General features: G+C 44.7%; 1 long non-coding RNA gene across 2 annotated transcripts in view; it reads left to right on the top strand.

The window, feature by feature from the left end:
• Window positions 1-19915, top strand: part of LOC143987259 (uncharacterized) — a 74763-nt gene that overhangs the window by 18002 nt on the left and 36846 nt on the right. The window contains exon 1 of one of the 2 annotated variants that reach the window (XR_013276617.1): window positions 12737-12966. The exons of the other annotated variant lie outside the window; for it this stretch is intronic. This is a non-coding gene — a long non-coding RNA (uncharacterized LOC143987259). Of the gene's footprint in view, window positions 1-12736; window positions 12967-19915 lie in introns of those variants that run through there. 2 annotated transcript variants of the gene reach the window in all.

Here is a 19915-nt window from a genome sequence, read left to right as displayed (position 1 = left end):
GAGACTGAAATTCTTGCCCATTCTTCCTTGCAAAACAGCTCGAGCTCAGTGAGGTTGGATGGAGAGCGTTTGTGAACAGCAGTTTTCAGCTCTTTCCACAGATTCTCGATTGGATTCAGGTCTGGACTTTGACTTGGCCATTCTAACACCTGGATACGTTTATTTGTGAACCATTCTTTTGTAGATTTTGCTGTATGTTTGGGATCATTGTCTTGTTGGAAGATAAATCTCCGTCCCAGTTTCAGGTCTTTTGCAGACTCCAACAGGTTTTCATCCAGAATGGTTCTGTATTTGGCTGCATCCATCTTCCCCTCAATTTTAACCATCTTCCCTGTCCCTGCTGAAGAAAAGCAGGCCCAAACCATGATGCTGCCACCACCATGTTTGACAGTGGGGATGGTGTGTTGAGGGGGATGAGCTGTGTTGCTTTTACGCCAAACATATCGTTTTGCATTGTGGGCAAAAAGTTCGATTTTGGTTTCATATGACCAGAGCACCTTCTTCCACGTTTGGTGTGTCTCCCAGGTGGCTTGTGGCAAACTTTAGACAAGACTTTTTATGGATATCTTTGAGAAATGGCTTTCTTCTTGCCACTCTTCCATAAAGGCCAGATTTGTGCAGTGTACGACTGATTGTTGTCCTATGGACAGACTCTCCCACCTTAGCTGTAGTTCTCTGCAGTTCATCCACAGTGATCATGGGCCTCTTGGCTTCATCTCTGATCAGTCTTCTCCTTGTCTGAGCTGAAAGTTTAGAGGGACGGCCAGGTCTTGGTAGATTTGCAGTGGTCTGATACTCCTTCCATTTCAAAATGATCGCTTACACAGTGCTCCTTGGGATGTTTAAAGCTTGGGAAATCTTGTATCCAAATCCGGCTTTAAACTTCTCCACAACAGTATTACGGACCTACCTGGTGTGTTCCTTGGTCTTCATGATGCTCTCTGCGCTTTCAACAGAATTGTGCCCAATAGGCAAGTGGTTAAAAAGGTGCTAAAGGCTTTTTACCTTAAGGCTGGGTTCACACTGAAGCGATGCGGGAACGCCGCAAATCCGCGGCGGGTTCCCACATCGCATGCCTCCCGCCAGCAGTTCACACTGCCCTATGCGGACTGCTGGGAGTGTCAGTGAAACCTTAATGACACCCCCAGATCAGTTCGCATATCGCAGTGCGATCTGCAAACTCGGACAGGAATCGGATCACATGGTGTGAACACCCATGCGATCCGATTCTGCTGCGGACCAAAAAAAGGGTCCTGTGCGAGTTTGGAGCGGGTGCGATGCAAATTCAGCCATACTATCTGTATGGCTGAACTCGCATCGCACAGAGATCGGATGTGATTTGCACTGCAGTGCGGTGCGAATCACATCCGGGTCTCCCAGCCGCAGCGGTGTGAACCCAGCCTAAAGGAGAAGTCCAGCCTGAGTTTTTTAGGCTGGGCTTCTCCTATGGGTCACAGGAGTGCAATTCGTTTTGCATTCCGTTGACCCATTTGCAGCAGAGATTGTTCTGAAATCCGCTCTCTGCTGATGTCAGTCAAGACACCTTTTCATCCCGACTTCCCACGCCTGGATCCGCCAAGTGCCTGGACTGATGGCAGTCTCCGCGAGCCGCTGAGCCTCTGAGAGAGCCACAGCTCAGTGCTCCAATGAGGGTGGAGGAGCAGAGAGGAGAGATGCTGACTTACAGTCAGCAGCTCTCCTCTCGGGGATCTGTGAAAACCGAGGTATCGGTGATGTTCGGTGGCTCGGTTCTCAGTGAAGAGATGGCGGGGGGACAGCTGAAGTATCGGTCTGATGCTGCAACCACATAGATAAGTATGAATCTTTAATAAAAAAAAAACATACTTCTCTTTTTTTTTTTTTTTTTTCAAAATAGTTTATTGTGGTTTTGAAATATAACAAACAGAGCATACATAAGCAAAAAGATAAACAGCAAGGTATCAGCTCAGAGACAAACAATGCAAATACATAGTCAATGTAATACCTAAGCGTAAAGATTTGGTGATGAAGCATACCTGGAACAATTATTGTTTATAAAAGGGGAGAGAACAAATAATTGAGCAATATAAGCGGGGTAATGAATTACATGGGGTCCACTACTGTCTATCATGTTGCTTAGAAGACTGGGACATAAGAGTAGTGGGCGTAAGAGTGACGGATATGAATACCCCAATCATCAGTAGGTACGAAAACCCATTACAGGCCAAAAAGGATAAAATGCAAACCTATAAACGTGCATCAAGTCTCTGGTAACGGCATCCACCCCATATGGGAGCTAACTGTGGATGAGAGTAACACACCCGGTGGAACAACCGAGGAGTTTGTGTGGAGACTTGATGGAAAACAGTGTAACTGAAAAAAACATTTTTGTTTTGAAAGAAAGATTTAGAGGATAACAAAAGTTAGAGCCCAACCGAATATAGAACGTAGAGGGGGGGGGGGGGTGAGGAGGAATGAATGGGGAGGAAAAGTAAAGGAGTGTTGACTAGAGCAAAAAATACCAAGATCATGTAAGCATCCCAATGTTTATTTAGGACGATGAAGAGGGTGGTAGGTGAGTATCGGTATAAGTAGGGGAGAGCTTGAAATGTATCCAACATGCCCAGGTGTGAGTGAATCGGGAGTGTGTGTCATGAGCTTGATGTATAAGTCTTTCCATTTCTTCAGTATGATTGATTTGTCTAAACCAATCAGTCAAGGTAGGAATCTTGGCGGTTTTCCAATGTCTGGGGATGCACATCGTGGCGGCATTTATCATGTGTAAGGCAAGAGACTTCTTATAGCTGCTCTGCGGGATCTGCGTGTGATGAAGGAGATATTGGGCTGGTGAGTAGTTCGGAGTGTATGTCGTGATCTTCACTACATTGTCATGGACTGCTCTCCAGAACGGTTGAAGTACTGGGCAGTCCCACCAAATATGTAAAAAGGAACCAATATCAGAGTCACATCTCCAACAAGTCGGGGGGATGTCTGGAAATAATCTATGTATTTTTTCAGGAGTGCGATACCATCTAGAGTATATCTTATATCGGTTCTCTTGTGCCGATACGTTTAAAGTACCCTTATGTGTATGTTCATACGTTCGCAGCCAATCTTCAGTGGTCAAGGGAGTTAACAGGTCATTATCCCATTGCAGTTTAACAGTATCCTGTGCTTTGGTGTCCGAGTGAAGTAAAGCAGTGATGGTAGAAATCAAGTGCTTTTGGGGTTCGGAGCTGTTGCATAAAGTTTCAAAGGGGGTAAGCTCCCTATTCCAGAGTGTCAGTGGTTGTGAAGTAAGGAAGTGCCTGATTTGGAGATATTTAAAAAATGGTAAATGAAGTTCTGGAAATTTAGAAACCATATGGGGAAATGAGAGGATCTCCCCGCGTTCAATGAACTGGTACGTTCTGTAAGTCCCTGTCTGGTGAGGAGGTCTATGTTCTGAGATACCGGGGGGAAAATCCGGGTTAGAGGATAAAGGAGTCATAGGCCCTAGTAGTCCGTCAACGCAGAGAGTGGCACTCGTACGGTGTAGAGCCTGTATAGTTGGGCCTATAAAGGGGTGAGTCCGGATCGGCATGGGGAGTGCTGATTTAGCTATCCATGGGAGATTGGTCAGAGGAAGTGGAATCATGTCTTGTTCTAGGTGAATCCAAGCTTTATTGTGGTGATGAACATGCCAATCCACAATTCTAGTGAGCAGACAAGCGTGATAATAGTTGTGTATATCTGGTATACCCAGGCCACCATCATGTTTGGGGAGAATTAGTTTGGCCCAGCTTAGCCTCGGGGCACGTTATCCCCAGATAAATTGTCTGCACATATGTTTATATGCACGGAAAAAAAGTTTGGGAAGAAGTATAGGGATTGTTTGTAGGAGGTATAGTAGTCTAGGAAGGATATTCATTTTGAGGATTGCAATCCTTCCAAACCATGAAAATGGGCCTTTGTGCCAGGTAACAAGGTCTTCTTGAATTTTAAGTAGCGTCGGGCCAAAATTCAGATCATATAATTTGGATAAATCAGAGGGGATGTTTATACCTAGATATGTTAAGGCCTGACGCTCCCAACTAAAGGGGAAGTTACGCTTGCAGTGGGCCAATTCAGAATCCGATAAAGTGATATTCAACGTTTTCGATTTTTCGAAGTTTATTTTTAAATTAGAGAGGGTTTGGAAGGATCGCAGGTTCCTCAACAAGTTTGGAATCGAGATTATCGGGTCTGTAAGAAAAAGCAGTATATCGTCTGCGTACGCAGCTATTTTATACGATTTACCCTTTATGTCTATCCCTCGTACAGCAGGATTGTCTCTCAACATTCGAAGAAGGGGTTCAAGGGTCAGTACATAAATGAGTGGGGATAGCGGGCACCCCTGACGGGTACCATTGGCGACGGAGAAGGCATTCGACAGACGACCATTAACTCTTATTTTAGCCGTGGGAGTAGAGTAGAGGACCGCAATCATGGACAGAAGTCACGGAGGGAGGCCAAGATGCTGGAGCACAAGATGCATGTAGTCCCACGCCACTCTGTCGAATGCCTTCTCCGCATCCAACGAAAGAAAAAAGCCTTTTTTTTTTGTGGTAGTCAGCCAATGGTGAATGTTCAGAGCTTTTGTTGTGTTATCTCTGGCTTCCCTACCAGGGATAAAGCCCACTTGGTCAGTTGAAATGATATCAGAAAGTAGGGGGGAAATCCTATTAGCTAAAATCTTAGCATACAATTTAATGTCCACATTAAGCAAGGAAATCGGGCGATAGTTGAGGATCAGTGTTGCGTCTTTACCTGGCTTGGGGATCAGTGTGATGTGCGCTTCGAGTAAATCTGTAAGTGGTCTAGTGGATGTTGAGAGGTCATTAAACGATGCAAGAAAGCGGGGAATCAATACCTCAGACAAGGACTTATAATAAGCTGCAGACAGGCCATCTGGGCCTGGGCTTTTGCCCGCTTTCAGTTGTTTGAGGGCAAGGGTGGCTTCGGACAAGGAAAGGGGGGCATCTAATGTTGTCGTATTTATGGGGTCTAGAGAGGGAGGCGCGTATTTAGAAAGAAAATCAGATATAATGTCTGTTCTAGAGCGTGTCATATCTGTATGTGGTTGGTGCGGTAGATTATACAGTGAATGAAAGTAAGTCACCAAATTTTTTGCTATAGCGTCAGAGTCAACAATTGAGTCTCCAGTTGGGGTAACAATCTTATGGATAGTATAGGACGCTTTCCGCTTCTGCAGGGCTCTGGCTAACAATTTACCAGCTTTATTGCCCGATTCGTAGAACAATTTGTGGGTAAGAGCAAATTTGCGCTTCAAGGTTTTTTGCAGTTCTTCTAGTAGCTCAGCTCTAACTGTCGTAAGCTCAGCCAGATGTGATTCAGCCAGTGTGCGCTTATGAGCCCTTTCCAACAAGTGAATGCGTTTGTATAGTTCATCTATATGTGCTTTCTTTAGTTTACGTCTCTGTGCAGTCATAGATATAAGCAAGCCGCGGACAACACATTTATGCGCCGCCCAAATGGCTGCACGGGGCACATCGTCTGTCGCATTTTCTGTAAAATAGTTAGATAGGCAATCTTTAACCACTTGCCGACCGCCGCACGCCGATGTACGTCGGCAGAATGGCACGGGCAGGCATAAGCACATACATGTACGTGATTTGCCTCCCGCGGGTCGGGGGCCCGATCGGGCCCCCGCCCGGTGCCTGCGGCGGTCGGTTTTCGTTCGGGAGCGATCCCGGACGAGGGGACGGCCATTCATTCATGGCCACCCCCTCGCGATCGCTCCCGACGAATGGAAATCCCCGGTGACATCACTTCCTCTCCTGTAATGTAAACACAGGAGAGGAAGTGATGTATTCTCTCCTCCGTGTCGGTATTTTTCGTTCCGACACGGAGGAGAGCGGATCAGTGAGTTGCACCAACACATCCCACACACAGTAGAACATGCCAGGCACACTCACACCCCCCCTTTACCCCCCGATCACCCCCCCAATTACCCCTGCCCCCCAGTCACAGTGACACCAATGTCATTTTTTTTTTTTTTTTTTTTTTTTTTTGCATTGGTGTCATTTGTGACTGTAATAACTGTTAGGGCAGTTAGGGTTAGCCCCCTTTAGTTCTAATGTACCCCCCTAACCCCCCCAATAAAGGTTTAACCCCGTGATCACCCCCCGTCGCCAGTGTCACTAAGGCTGGGTTCACATTGCAGCGGTTTATGAGAACGAATGTGATTCGCACCGCACTGCAGTGCAAATCACATCCGATCTCTGTGCGATTCGAGTTCAGCCATTCGCCGCACCCGCCGCACCCGCCACACCCGCCGCACCCGCCGCAAATTCGCACGGGACCCTTTTTTTGGCCCGCAGCAGAATCGGATCGCATGGGTGTTCACACCATGCGATCCGAGTTTGCAGATCGCACTGCGATATGCGAACTGATCTGGGGGTGTCAGTAACATTTCACTGACACTCCCAGCAGTTCGCATAGGGCAGTGTGAACTGCCGCCGGGAGGCATGCGATGCGGGAACCCGCCGCGGATTCGCGGCGTTTCCGCATCGCTCCAGTGTGAACCCAGCCTAATAAGCGATCATTTTTCTGATCGCCGTATTAGTGTCACAGGTGACGCTAGTTAGGCAGGTAGGTATTTAGGTTCGCCGCAGCTTTTTATAGCGCTAGGGACCCCCATATACTACCGCATAAAGCCCCCTGATTGCCCCCTAGTTAACCCTTTCACCAGTGATCACCATATAACTGTTACAGGTGACGCTGGTTGGTTAGTTATTTTTTTATAGTTTCAGGGCACCCGCCATTTATTACCTAATAAAGGTTTAACCCCCTGATCACCCGGCAGGTGTCATTTGTGACTAATAACTGTTAGGGCAGTTAGGGTTAGCCCCCTTTAGTTCTAAGGTACCCCCCTAACCCCCCCAATAAAGGTTTAACCCCGTGATCACCCCCCGTCGCCAGTGTCACTAAGGCTGGGTTCACATTGCAGCGGTTTATGAGAACGGATGTGATTCGCACCGCACTGCAGTGCAAATCACATCCGATCTCTGTGCGATTCGAGTTCAGCTATACAGATAGTATGGCTGAATTCGTGTCGCACCCGCCGCACCCGCCGCAAACTCGCACGGGACCCTTTTTTTGGTCCGCAGCAGAATCGGATCGCATGGGTGTTCACACCATGCGATCCAAGTTTGCAGATCGCACTGCGATATGCGAACTGATCTGGGGGTGTCATTAACATTTCACTGACACTCCCAGCAGTTCGCATAGGGCAGTGTGAACTGCCGCCGGGAGGCATGCGATGCGGGAACCCGCCGCGCATTCGTGGCGTTCCCGCATCGCTCCAGTGTGAACCCAGCCTAATAAGCGATCGTTTTTCTGATCGCTGTATTAGTGTCACAGGTGACGCTAGTTAGGCAGGTAGGTATTTAGGTTCGCCGCAGCTTTTTATAGCGCCAGGGACCCCCATATACTACCGCATAAAGCCCCCTGATGGCCCCCTAGTTAACCCTTTCACCAGTGATCACCATATAACTGTTACAGGTGACGCTGGTTGGTTAGTTATTTTTTTATAGTTTCAGGGCACCCGCCATTTATTACCTAGTCTCACTAGTGTACCCCTAAATTTAGGGGTGTCTACTTTCTAAAATGGGGTCATTTGGGGGGGGGGGGTTTGTGCCATCTTGGCATTTTATGGCCTTCAAAACTGTAACGCCCTTAGAAAGCCTGAAGGCGGTGCTTGGTTTTTGGGGCCCCGTACGCGGCTAGGCTCCCAAAAAGTCCCACATATGTGGTATCCCCGTACTCAGGAGAAGCAGCAGAATTTATTTTGGGGTGTCATTTCACATATGCCCATGGCATGCGTGAGCAATATATCATTTAGTGACAACTTTGTGAAAAAAAAAAAAAGTTTGTAATTTTCCCGCAACTTGTGGCAAAATATAAAATATTCCATGGACTCAACATGCCTCTCAGCAAATAGCTTGGGGTGTCTACTTTCTAAAATGGGGTCATTTGTGGGGGTTTTGTGCCATCTTGGCATTTTATGGCCTTCAAAACTGTAATAGGTAGTGAGAAGTGAACTCAAAAAATTACGCCCTTAGAAAGCCTGAAGGCGGTGCTTGGTTTTCGGGGCCCCGTACGCGGCTAGGCTCCCAAAAAGTCCCACATATGTGGTATCCCCGTACTCAGGAGAAGCAGCAGAATTTATTTTGGGGTGTCATTTCACATATGCCCATGGCATGCATGAGCAATATATCATTTAGTGACAACTTTGTGAAAAAAAAAAAAAAAAAAAAAAGTTTGTAATTTTCCCGCAACTTGTGGCAAAATATAAAATATTCCATGGACTCAACATGCCTCTCAGCAAATAGCTTGGGGTGTCTACTTTCTAAAATGGGGTCATTTGTGGGGGTTTTGTGCCATCTTGGCATTTTATGGCCTTCAAAACTGTAATAGGTAGTGAGGCGTGAAATCAAAAATTTACGCCCTTAGAAAGCCTGAAGGCGGTGCTTGGTTTTCGGGGCCCTGTACGCGGCTAGGCTCCCAAAAAGTCCCACATATGTGGTATCCCCGTACTCAGGAGAAGCAGCAGAATTTATTTTGGGGTGTCATTTCACATACGCCCATAGCATGTGTGAGCAATATATCATTTAGTGACAACTTTGTGTAAAAAAAAAAAAAAAATTTTTTTTTTGTCATTATTCAATCGCTTGAGGCAAAAAAATAAAATATTCAATGGGCTCAACATGCCTCTTATCAATTTCCTTAGGGGGTCTACTTTCCAAAATGGGGTCATTTGGGGGGGTTTTGTACTGCCCTGTCATTTTAGCACCTCAAGAAATGAGATAGGCAGTCGTAAACTAAAAGCTGCGTAAATTCCAGAAAACGTACCTTAGTTTGTAGATGTGACAACTTTTGCGCAAACCAATAAATATACAATTATTGACTTTTTTTTTACCAAAGACATGTGGCTGAATACATTTTGGCCTAAATGTATGACTAAAATTGAGTTTATTGGATTTTTCTAATAACAAAAAGTAGAAAATATCATTTTTTTTCAAAATTTGCGGTCTTTTTACGTTTATATCGCAAAAAATAAAAATCGCAGAGGCAATCAAATACCATCAAAAGAAAGCTCTATTTGTGGGAAGAAAAGGACGCAAATTTTGTTTGGGTACAACATTGCATGACCGCGCAATTACCAGTTAAAGCAGCGCAGTGCCAAAGTGTAAAAAGACCTCTGGTCATTTACCAGCAAAATGGTCCGGTCTGAAAGTGGTTAAGTGAGGCAATATTGGCTGTGTCCAGTAATAGAGAATCGTCAAGTCTCCATATGGTGGATCGAGGAGGACTTTGTGACAATAAAAGGGAGATTGTTATTGGGTTGTGGTCAGAGAGGAGTAACGGTTCAATCGTGGCCTTTTCTAAACTGGCAATGTCTGCTTGTGATAGAAAAAAATGATCTATCCGGGAATATTTGTCATGCGGAGGCGAGTAGAAAGTGAAGTCTTTAACCGTCGGGTGAAGTGTGCGCCAGGTATCATGCAGGGATAGTAATTGGAGTTGTGATTTGATATCTCTTAATGCCCGGAAAGTAATACAAGAGGAGCCATTAGAGGTATCAAGGGAGGGATTTAGGGGAACATTAAAATCTCCACCTACAATAAGGAGTCCAGTCTGGAATGTCGTAAGCAGGGAGAGAGTTTCTCTGAAAAAGGATACTTGGTGAGAGTTTGGGGCATAAATGTTGGCTATAGTCACCTGTCTGTTGTAGATGCTGCCTTTGAGGAAGAGGTATCGTCCTTTTTTATCACATAGCACGTCAGACACGATTAAAGGACAGGATTTTGAAATGAGTATAGACACCCCTTTCGATTTAGCGTCATCATTGGTTGCGTGATATACTAAGGGATAATTGGTGTTTTGGAGTTTGGGGATTGCGTCAGTGCGAAAATGTGTCTCTTGGATAAGGGCAATATGTGCTTTGGCTTTGTGCAGTGTATATAACAATTGGGATCTTTTTTCGGGGGTATTTAAACCTTTAATGTTTAAGGAATAACAGATAGTAGGGGAGGCAATCTGTGATAGATCCCTAGGTGCATTTGTGGGGGGATCTGGGACCTCCATAGTGCAAGGGTATCTGGTGAAATTGGGGTTGTGGAAAGGAAAGATATGGGGGGGAGAGACAAAAAAAAAAAAAAAAAAAAAAAATTTCAAAATACCACTGTTTCAGGTGGTAAAATATAGGTGACGGTGTAAGGAGAATCAGGGGACCCCACACCGGAGAGATGTGTGACCCCTTATCCACCCCACAGCGGGGTTAACCAGGACAAAGCCCAACGGAGGACTGGCAGAAAAAATTGCGAATGAACAATTAGGTAGTATACAGTATATAATATATAATATACAGAGAAACGGTGGTACGGCCCTCGGGACTAAGGAGACGGGCACAATGTTCATGAGATATAATGGGTAACATGGAGATTTGATAAGTAAACAGCGGCTAGCACACTGGTGTATCTATGGAGATAGCAAAGATATGATAGATAATACAAGTAATCGGAAAGGTAAACAGTTAAGTTACAATCTGCATATTGGGTAATGGACAGGTGGATAACTGGAAGAGTGGAGGTTGATCTGAGCTAGCTCAATAGAGGAGGAGAAGCATAACATCCAATTATGGAGGTTTACAGCTAAGGTCTGTGCAACATGCAATGCTTCAGCTTGTCGATAGGGGCGTACAATCAAGAAAGAAAATTAGGTGATATCAGAGCAGTTAAGGCCTAGAAGACATTTTGAGTCATAGGGAAACAAAAATTAAAGCATATCAAATATAGGGGACACTAAATTAGGATTAGGCTCATGGGAATACCTAAAGAGTGGAATAAAATCAAAAAGCAACAAATATTATTAGCCAGTGTTAACAAACTGAGTAAATGGAAACCTGCAGGCTGTAGATACAATGCAGAAACAGAGTAGGCAGGGTATTGGCACGCTTACTTCCTGAGATGCATAAAGGTTTCTTGGTGGTCACACGTTCGTACCTGCGCCTAAACATGGCTATAGTAAACGAACCTCAATAGATATTGAGCTGCAGAAAAGTTTAAATAGTGAGCCACATGTCACTACGGTTGATATAACCTACCAGGTAAGCGTCACATATATTACTGCAGCCCGTATATACTTAGCCCGCCAGGAGAAGAAACCTAGCAGAAGAGTAAACTTAGTGAGCAAGTCAGATAACTGTAGCTGAAACAGAATATAATCGTACCAAAAGATCCTTCAGTACGGTACGAACGACAAACTTATTTTCGTATGGCCGAAGCAACAGTCCGAACGAGGATCCGTGTAGATAAGTTGTGGAAGACTTCTCTTTTAAAAACCTTCCAATATCAGTTCCCTTCAGCCCCCTCCCTAAATACTTACCTAACTCCTCTTTCAATCAGCGCTCTACCCCTTTGCAGCAGCTTTGTTCTCTTGCTCTCTCCCCACAGAACACAAAGGCAGCAGATGGAGCCATCGGCTCCTGTTGCTGTCAAGCAAATCCTCTGAGGAGGGGGTGGGTCAAGACGTGCTGTGAATGTCAATGGACACACACAGCCTGGCTCAAGAGCAAGCCGCATGTGTGCAAGCGGATTACTAGACGGGCACACACATAGAACAAAAATAAATAAACCAAAGCGCCAAAGATAAAAAAAATAAGGATGCAATTAGACTTAAATATACAGCTGCAGTGAAAAAATTTGGTATGAAAATAAACAATATCTGAATTACTACACTGCCCTATATGCTAAATAAGTATATCAATATACAGATGACGTAGCAATTGATGCTACATTTCCATTTACATTAGTAACAGTCCCAATCCTGTGATATTTAGTGCTCGTGCTGAAAAATAATTTCCATGCTCCTTAGTGCTCAAACAAGGTGTCCCCACATGGATGTGCACTCACCCCTCGGTATGGACCAACTATCTCTAGTTTGGTCAAATAAGCATGTGGAGAGACCCCTGAAGATTCTTTTGCTGGCGGTTCCTGGGATGGATGTGCCTCATACAGATAGATATGAAAAAAAGGGCTTCATTGCGCAATACCATTTAAAAGATTTATTTTAAAACCATAAAACAATAAAATAGTCAAACTCACATGTAAGGGTGCCTGTAGCCTGGCACGAGCTGTGAATAGCAGGTGATTTATTAGGGAAATCAACCCATAGGCAATAGTAGACCACTGCCGCGGTTCTAACGCAAATTCCGTTTGAAAATGGTGTGGGGAAGTGGGTCGCGATGGCGCGATCAAGCCTCAACCCGTTTCAGCCAATATCTGTATGAGGCACATCCATCCCAGGAAGGTGTCAGAAAAAGAATCTTCAGGGGTCTCACCACATGCTTATTTGACCAAATTAGAGATAGTTGGTCTGTACACACACACAGAATGCCAGCTGACAAGAGCTCCAGCAGAGGACCCCTGAAGAGAAGTTTCAGGGTTGCTCTCTGCAATATCATTGCACAGAACAGGTAACTACGAAGGGGTTCTGATAAGTGCACTGCTGAGCCTTACCCAGAAAAAATTGAGTGAGGAAGCTGTAAATTGTAGATAACGTGTATTATTTTAAAGGGAAAAAAAAAGTGTGTTTTTATAATCACCATAAACTATAGTAAAGATCTCGGGACACCCCAGTAGTTGTCTTAAGCTTGAGAAAAATAAAATGACTTTCACTCAAATATTTTTATTTTTTTTCTGTACGCAGAGCAGAAGCCAATTTGGATAAATCCTTTAACTAGGAATGGAAAAAAGCAGCTACGTAGTGGAAACTAATTTGAATCGGTCCGGCCGCTTCACATGCCGCATGTAAATCTACACTTCTGGATTTTGAATATGACATCCAGAGCTGCCGCAATGTCAATCTGCGTGCTTCCTGTGCTAAAAGAAACACTGTGTCCTGATATGGAAACATTTTGGAAACGCACACAATTTTCTACAGGTGATTCTAAAGGCAATGGAATGAGTTTCAGTAATAGCCAATTAAATTTTAGTTTGTTATTTTTCTAGAACAAGTAATATATTACACTAGGCAATATACTGCCATTTTCAACCAGCTTTCAATCATAATAATGACTGAAAAGTTTAAAGCCCAACTCCTAGTTGAATAATAAAAAGTTAAAAAAAACATTGAAGCTGCCCCCCTCCCATGGAAGGGTTAAATACTCATTTAAGTATAGCTAAAGGCAACATTTTTTCTTTTAGTTTTGGATAGAGGGGAGAGGGATTCGATTTTTATTGCTGTCTGTGGCCCCTTTATGGAGATTCACCCTCTCGATTTGTTCTGTTTACAGTTATCACCGAGAGTGAAAGAAAATTGGGGTTTTTTGTTGTCACCAGAACTGGTATAGAGAGGAAATCTTCCTAATGGGAGACTAGTTCTAGGCTCCTGCACACTGACACTCTGTGTGCAGCATGCTTCTGAACCCCTCCACACTGTGCGTAATGCACTACTGAATCCTGCACCCTGTTCATAGCACACTCCTGAGCCCTGCACTCTGTGCGTAATGCACTCTAGAACCCTGCACCATTTGTGTATACCACTCCTAAACCCTGAACCCTGTGTGTATAGCACTCCTGAAACCTGCACCCTGTGTGTAATGCACTCCTGAACCCTGCACTTTGTACATAGCACACTCCTGAGCCTTGCACTCTGTGTGTAATGCACTCTAGAACCCTGCACTATGTGTGTATACCACTCCTGAAACCTGCACCCTGTGTGTAATGCACTCCTGAAACCTGCACTTTGTGCATAGCACACTACTGAATCCTGCACCCTGTGCATAGCACACTCCTGAGCCCTGCACTATGTGCAGAATGCACTCCAGGACCATGAACCATGTGTGTATACCACTCCTAAACCCTGGACCCTGTGTGTATACCAATCCTAAAACCTGGACCCTGTGTGTATACCAGCCGTCACTAAATGGCGGCCCGCGGTCCGAGTCCGGACCGAGCAGCGCTTCTGCCCGGACCGCCATGCCTCCAGTGTAGCAAGCGACAGCAATCACTGGTTTGCTGGGACCGCGGGTTTCCCCAGCAACCAGTGACGCTGCGCGCATGCGCCCGCCCCCTGCTCCTGGCCGCGTCTCTCGGAGCTGAAGAGACACGGGCAGTAGGGGTGTGACGTCACGTGCGCGCCCCGCCCCCCTGCTGCCCGCGGTTCCCGGGTCCTGGATCTCAGCGCGAGGCAGCTTCAGTTGTGCCCACACTCCTGCAGTTGAGGTATGTGGGCACATTAGTTATCTATTAGTGATCAGTGTTGTGCACACTGTTGGGCATATTTAAGGGGCTTTTTTTTGTAAAGGGCACGCTGATGGGAAAATTTTATGTTAAAGGACACTCTGATGGGCACATTTTATTTTAAGGGGCACGCTGATGGATATATTTTTTATGTGCACACTGATAGGCATGTTTTGTTAAGGTGCCCCTTAACAAAATATGCCCATTGATGTGCACATTAAAAATATACCCATCAGCGTGCCCCTTAAAATAAAATGTGCCCATCAGAGTGCCATTTAACATAAAATTTTCCCATCAATGTGCCCCTTAACATAAAATAAGGGTCACGCTGATGGGCACCTTTTATGTTAAGGGGTAATCCGATGGACAAATTTTATTTTACGGGGCACGCTGATGGGTATATTTTTAATGTGCACATCGATGGGCATATTTTGTTAAGGGGCACGCTGATGGGTACAACAAAATGTGCCCTACAAAATATGCCCATCGATGTGCACATTAAAAATATACTCATCAGCATGCCCCTTAAAATAAAAATTGTCCATCAGAATGCCTCCTAACATAATAGGTGCCCATCAGTGTGACCCTTATTTCATGTTAAGGGGCACGCTGATGGGCAGATTTTATTTTAAGAGCAACACTGATAGGTACATTTTATATTAAAAGGGGCACTTTGATGGGCAAATTTTAAGTTAAGGGGCATGTTTTGTTGTGTCCATCAGAGTGCCCCTTAATATAAAATGTGCCCATCAGCATGACACTTATTTTATGTTAAGGGAAATCCTGATGTGCACATTTTATGTTAAGGGGCACTGTGATGGGGACACCTGATGTAAAGGGGCACTGTGATGGGGACACCTGATGTAAAGGGGCACTGTGATGGGGACACCTAATGTAAAGGGGCACTGTGATGGGGACACCAGATTTAAAGGGGCACTGTGATGGGGACACCTGATGTAAAGGGGCACTGTGATGGGGACACCTGATGTAAAGGGGCACTGTGATGGGGACACCTGATGTAAAGGGGCACTGTGATGGGGACACCAGATTTAAAGGGGCACTGTGATGGGGACACCTGATTTAAAGGGGCACTGTGATGGGGACACCTGATTTAAAGGGGCACTGTGATGGGGACACCTGATTTAAAGGGGCACTGTGATGGGGACACCTGATTTAAAGGGGCACTGTGATGGGGACACCTGATTTAAAGGGGCACTGTGATGGGGACACCTGATGTAAAGGGGCACTGTGATGGGGACACCTGATTTAAAGGGGCACTGTGATGGGGACACCTGATTTAAAGGGACACTATGATGGGGACACCTGATGTAAAGGGGCACTGTGATGGGGACACCTGATGTAAAGGGGCACTGTGATGGGGACACCTGATGTAAAGGGGCACCTGATGTAAAGGGGCACTGTGATGGGGACACCTGATTTAAAGAAGCACTGTGATGGGGACACCTGATGTAAAGGGGCACTGTGATGGGGACACCTGATTTAAAGGGGCACTGTGATGGGGACACCTGATTTAAAGAAGCACTGTGATGGGGACACCTAATGTAAAGGGGCACTGATGGGGACACCTGATTTAAAGAAGCACTGCGATGGGGACACCTGATGTAAAGGGGCACTGTGATGGGGACACCTGATGTAAAGGGGCACTGTGATGGGGACACCTGATGTAAAGGGGCACTGTGATGGGGACACCTGATTTAACTTGATCTGGGATCACCAGATGTAACTTGACAATAAATATTGTTGAAATGCTAAGGAAATTGTACATTTCTCATGTTTTTGATAGATATACAGTTACTACAATATTTCTGAGTCGTAGCACAGACTTGAGATTCGGACCTTGGCCCAAAGAAAATTTTGGCGAGCGGACCTCCTTTAATTTTAATTCATTACCCCTGGTGTATACCAATCCTAAAACCTGGACCCTGTGTGTATAGCACTCCTGAAACCTGCACCCTGTGTATAATGCACTCCTGAAACTTGCACTCTGTGCATAGTACACTCCTAAACGCTTGCCTCTGTACATAGCCCACTCATGAACCATGTAGTTTGGTGTGTTACCCACTCCTGAACCATGCACTCTGTACATAGCGTACTACTGAATCCTGCACTCTGCGCATAGCACACGCCTGAACCCCACGCTAGCTACATAGCCCACTCATGAACCCTGTACTTTGTGTGTCACCTACTTCTGAACCCTGCATTCTGTACAATGCCCACCCTTTAACCCTGTACTTTGTGTGTTACCCACTCCTGAACCCTGTACTTTGAGTGTTACCCATTTATGAACTCTGTACATAGCCCACTCCTAAACCCTGTACTTTGTGTGCTACCCATTCCTGAACCCTACACCCTGTACATAGCCCACCTCTGAGCCATGTACTTTGTGTGTTGCCCACTCCTGAACCCTGCACTCTGTTAATAGTCCACTTCTGAGCCCTGTAATTTGTGTGTTACCCACACCTGACTCATGCACTCTGTACATAGCCCACTCTTGAACCCTGTACTTTGTGTGTTACCCACTCCAGAATCCTGCACTCTATGCACCACATTTAACCACACCCACCCTTTCACATAGTCATGAAACTTTTACATCCCGGAAGGATGGCGGGGGGGGGGGGGGGGGGGTTGATGGTAGGGTGGTGGGTTCCAGCACTTGTTCTTTGAGAAAAAAATCCCTGCATCCCCTGTAATTTTACTGTACAGCAAATTGTCCTGCATTGGCAGCCATGTTAGGCTAAGGGAGGTGATTGTCAAAATATTCCTCAATATTGGAAAGACATCTGTTCACATGAGGGTATTTATATACCTGAGGATGTTAGACTGATGATATCCTTGCAATATAACAAATCCAATCTATGAGATATTAGAGTGTTAAAACCACACATGACGTGGCTGCACTTAGGGCCTAAATGTAATACAGATCTAACTGCTGTGTTGTTATTTGCTGTGAGGTAGAGAATTTTATCTTTATGATGCTCGCGGTGTGTTTTGGGTGTGATAGACGCACTCTCCCCCGCAGTTCAGGAAGTTTAGATGAGGTCTCATCGACTTTATTTGCATGCACTAAGAAATCAAAGGTGCATCACAGGTCACACACCCAGTTTAATTAAAGTGATCTAAACCCCCACAATGAGTTTCTTCATATTTTGGTATGTTAAATCTACAATCAACAAGGTTATGCTTTATCTGTTCGAGAAGTGCAAAATATACCTGTTGATCTGCCAGAAATCTTGTGAACGGATAACTTCTTGTGCTGCATTCTTATCAGTTACATTGCTCTTAGCTATCTAACGGACTACGAAACACCTCCCTCCCTATGTTATGGAGATGAGTAGAGAAGGAAGCGTTCTGTAGTCTTGTCTACCACATCTAAGGACTGCTAAGCTGCACTTTATTACATTTTTGTTCTTGGGTTTAGGTATGTTTTAAAATGAAATCTGATGTCTCTATATTAAAAATAGCAACTCAGAAAGGCAACACCAAAAAGCTACAGAATATTGTCCTGTGACAAAGCAACACTGGCTCCAAGTGTGGAAAAAAATGTATGAATGCCATTCCGTTTACAGCAGCTTTATCTTTTTATTGTATTTACAGTAAATGTATTTGCATAGCTCCAGCTAAAGGTTCATATGAAGAGGGGGGGTTTGGGACAGACGCCATAATGCAGCCATGATGATTGTTGTAGGATAGTTGCAGTCAGGCTATAAAAGAAAATATGGGTAATAATAATTAATGTAGCAGCCACAAGGTCTGGGAAGCTATAGCCCCTAGAAAAGATTTCTAGTATGTTTTTAAAGGGAATGTAAATTGGTTCTACATTTATCTTCTTTCTTTTTTATTACGGTCAATACTTAAAAAAGATAAGAGATTTATTTTTTTAGTCAGCTAAATAAAAAAATGCTTATGTACATTATGTAATCTTCTATTCAGCCATCAGATGGCGCTGTAGTCTCCTTTTAGCTTGCTTTTCTCTGTCTTCCTACCATGATGTTGTAAAAAGCCTGTTCACAGAAATCAATAGATCAAACCCGAAATGTACATACAAGTGGCCACGCATCTGTGAGCAATGATTTCGCTGGTGATGGTGAATGTGCCTTATAATTTTTCCTAATTTTCTAAAGGGACTTAGCAATAAAAAGCAGAAAATAATTTGTGAGCCTAAAGTTTTAGGCCAGCCATACACAGTGTGAATTTCTTTCCTGCAACCTGTGGTTGCAGGAAAGAAATTCGTATGATTCTCTCATCAACACAGACAGTATTGACAGGGAAATCAGCAAATGACTGCTCCTGGCAGGGGCGAGTGGGGAAAGCTGTCTCCGCCGGGAGAAGACAATGATTATCGCTAGCAGCTATAGCTCAATTAACTTGGTACATTCAGCGTGGCCATTAACGGTTCTGTCTCATGCACACTGGACGTCATAATAACGTTATAAAAACGGCAGTAGCTTTGCAGTGAGTTTCTCAATGTTTTTCAGCGTTTTTGCAGTAGCGTTTCTTAGCATTTTTTAAAATTTTTAAATCAATGGGATCAAAAAAACATTAATTGTCGGTGAGTCCCGTTTTTGAGCGTTTTTTCTGCGTTTTTTGACATTAGAGCATTTTTTACAGCTGAAAAAACGCCTCTCACAACCCACTAGTTTTGGAGTTTTTTTTACAGGCAAAAACAGTCGATAACAGCCTATGTGTGCATGGGCACATAGGATAACATGCTGGAGGGTTTATTGACTGTAGAAAAAAAAGTCTGAAGCCAAAAACAGCAGCTGTAAAAACGTCCAAACACGTGCAGTGTGCATGAGGCCTTCAAATCTCTTCAGCAGGAACCGGCCAAGATTCGAACTGTTGTATGGTCGGTGCTTTGACAAAATGAGCAACCCGGCAGAATGTACAACCCGCGTCACATCATGTGACGTGAGATCAGCTGGAGCTCCAAACCGCATGTACTGCGCAGGGGCAACGCGTCATACATCCCTTCAGTGGCTGACGTCAGTGCACGGAGGAATTTGCCTAACAAAATGCTCGACCGACTACTGTGCACGCGCATGGCGGAAGTCAACTAACACTTACGAAATTTACGTTCTTAAGGCCATCTTAGTACACCTTACACTCAACCTCATCACACCTACAGTAAGCAGGTTGGGCAGCGGACATCTTACTACACCAAAACACATTTTGAATTAGCAAACTAATTTCAGCAATCGAGTGAGCTTATTATGTAGATAAGCTCACTTGATTGCTGAACTAAGTTTGCTATTTCAAAACGGGGTTTGAATTACATTCTGTCAGGTTACTTATTTTGTCAGAACACAGGGTCTTTAAGACACTGGATGTCTCATTAAAGAGAACCTGTCAACAAAAAAAAATCATCGCATAGGGCAGTGGTCCCCAACCTTTTTGGCACTGGGGACCGGCTGCGTGGAAGAAAATTGTGCCAAGGCCCAGCGAGGGACTGGGGGTGATGTACGCACACACGTGGGGGGGGGGGGTAAGCTAATTTTGCTGGCAATTTATCGGACAATAGCTGGTAATCGGCTGTTGGTACTTCCATCATCATGGCACCATGGTTGGTATGGTGTCAGAATGATTGAAGCGCATTATTTCTTATATTACATTGTAATATGTATGAAATA

Source organism: Lithobates pipiens, unplaced genomic scaffold (assembly GCF_037356315.1).
Source record: "Lithobates pipiens isolate NorthernLeopardFrog02 unplaced genomic scaffold, aLitPip1_a1.2 Scaffold_18, whole genome shotgun sequence".
Lineage (NCBI taxonomy): Eukaryota > Metazoa > Chordata > Amphibia > Anura > Ranidae > Lithobates > Lithobates pipiens.
This window is presented reverse-complemented; position numbering and strand designations above follow the sequence as displayed.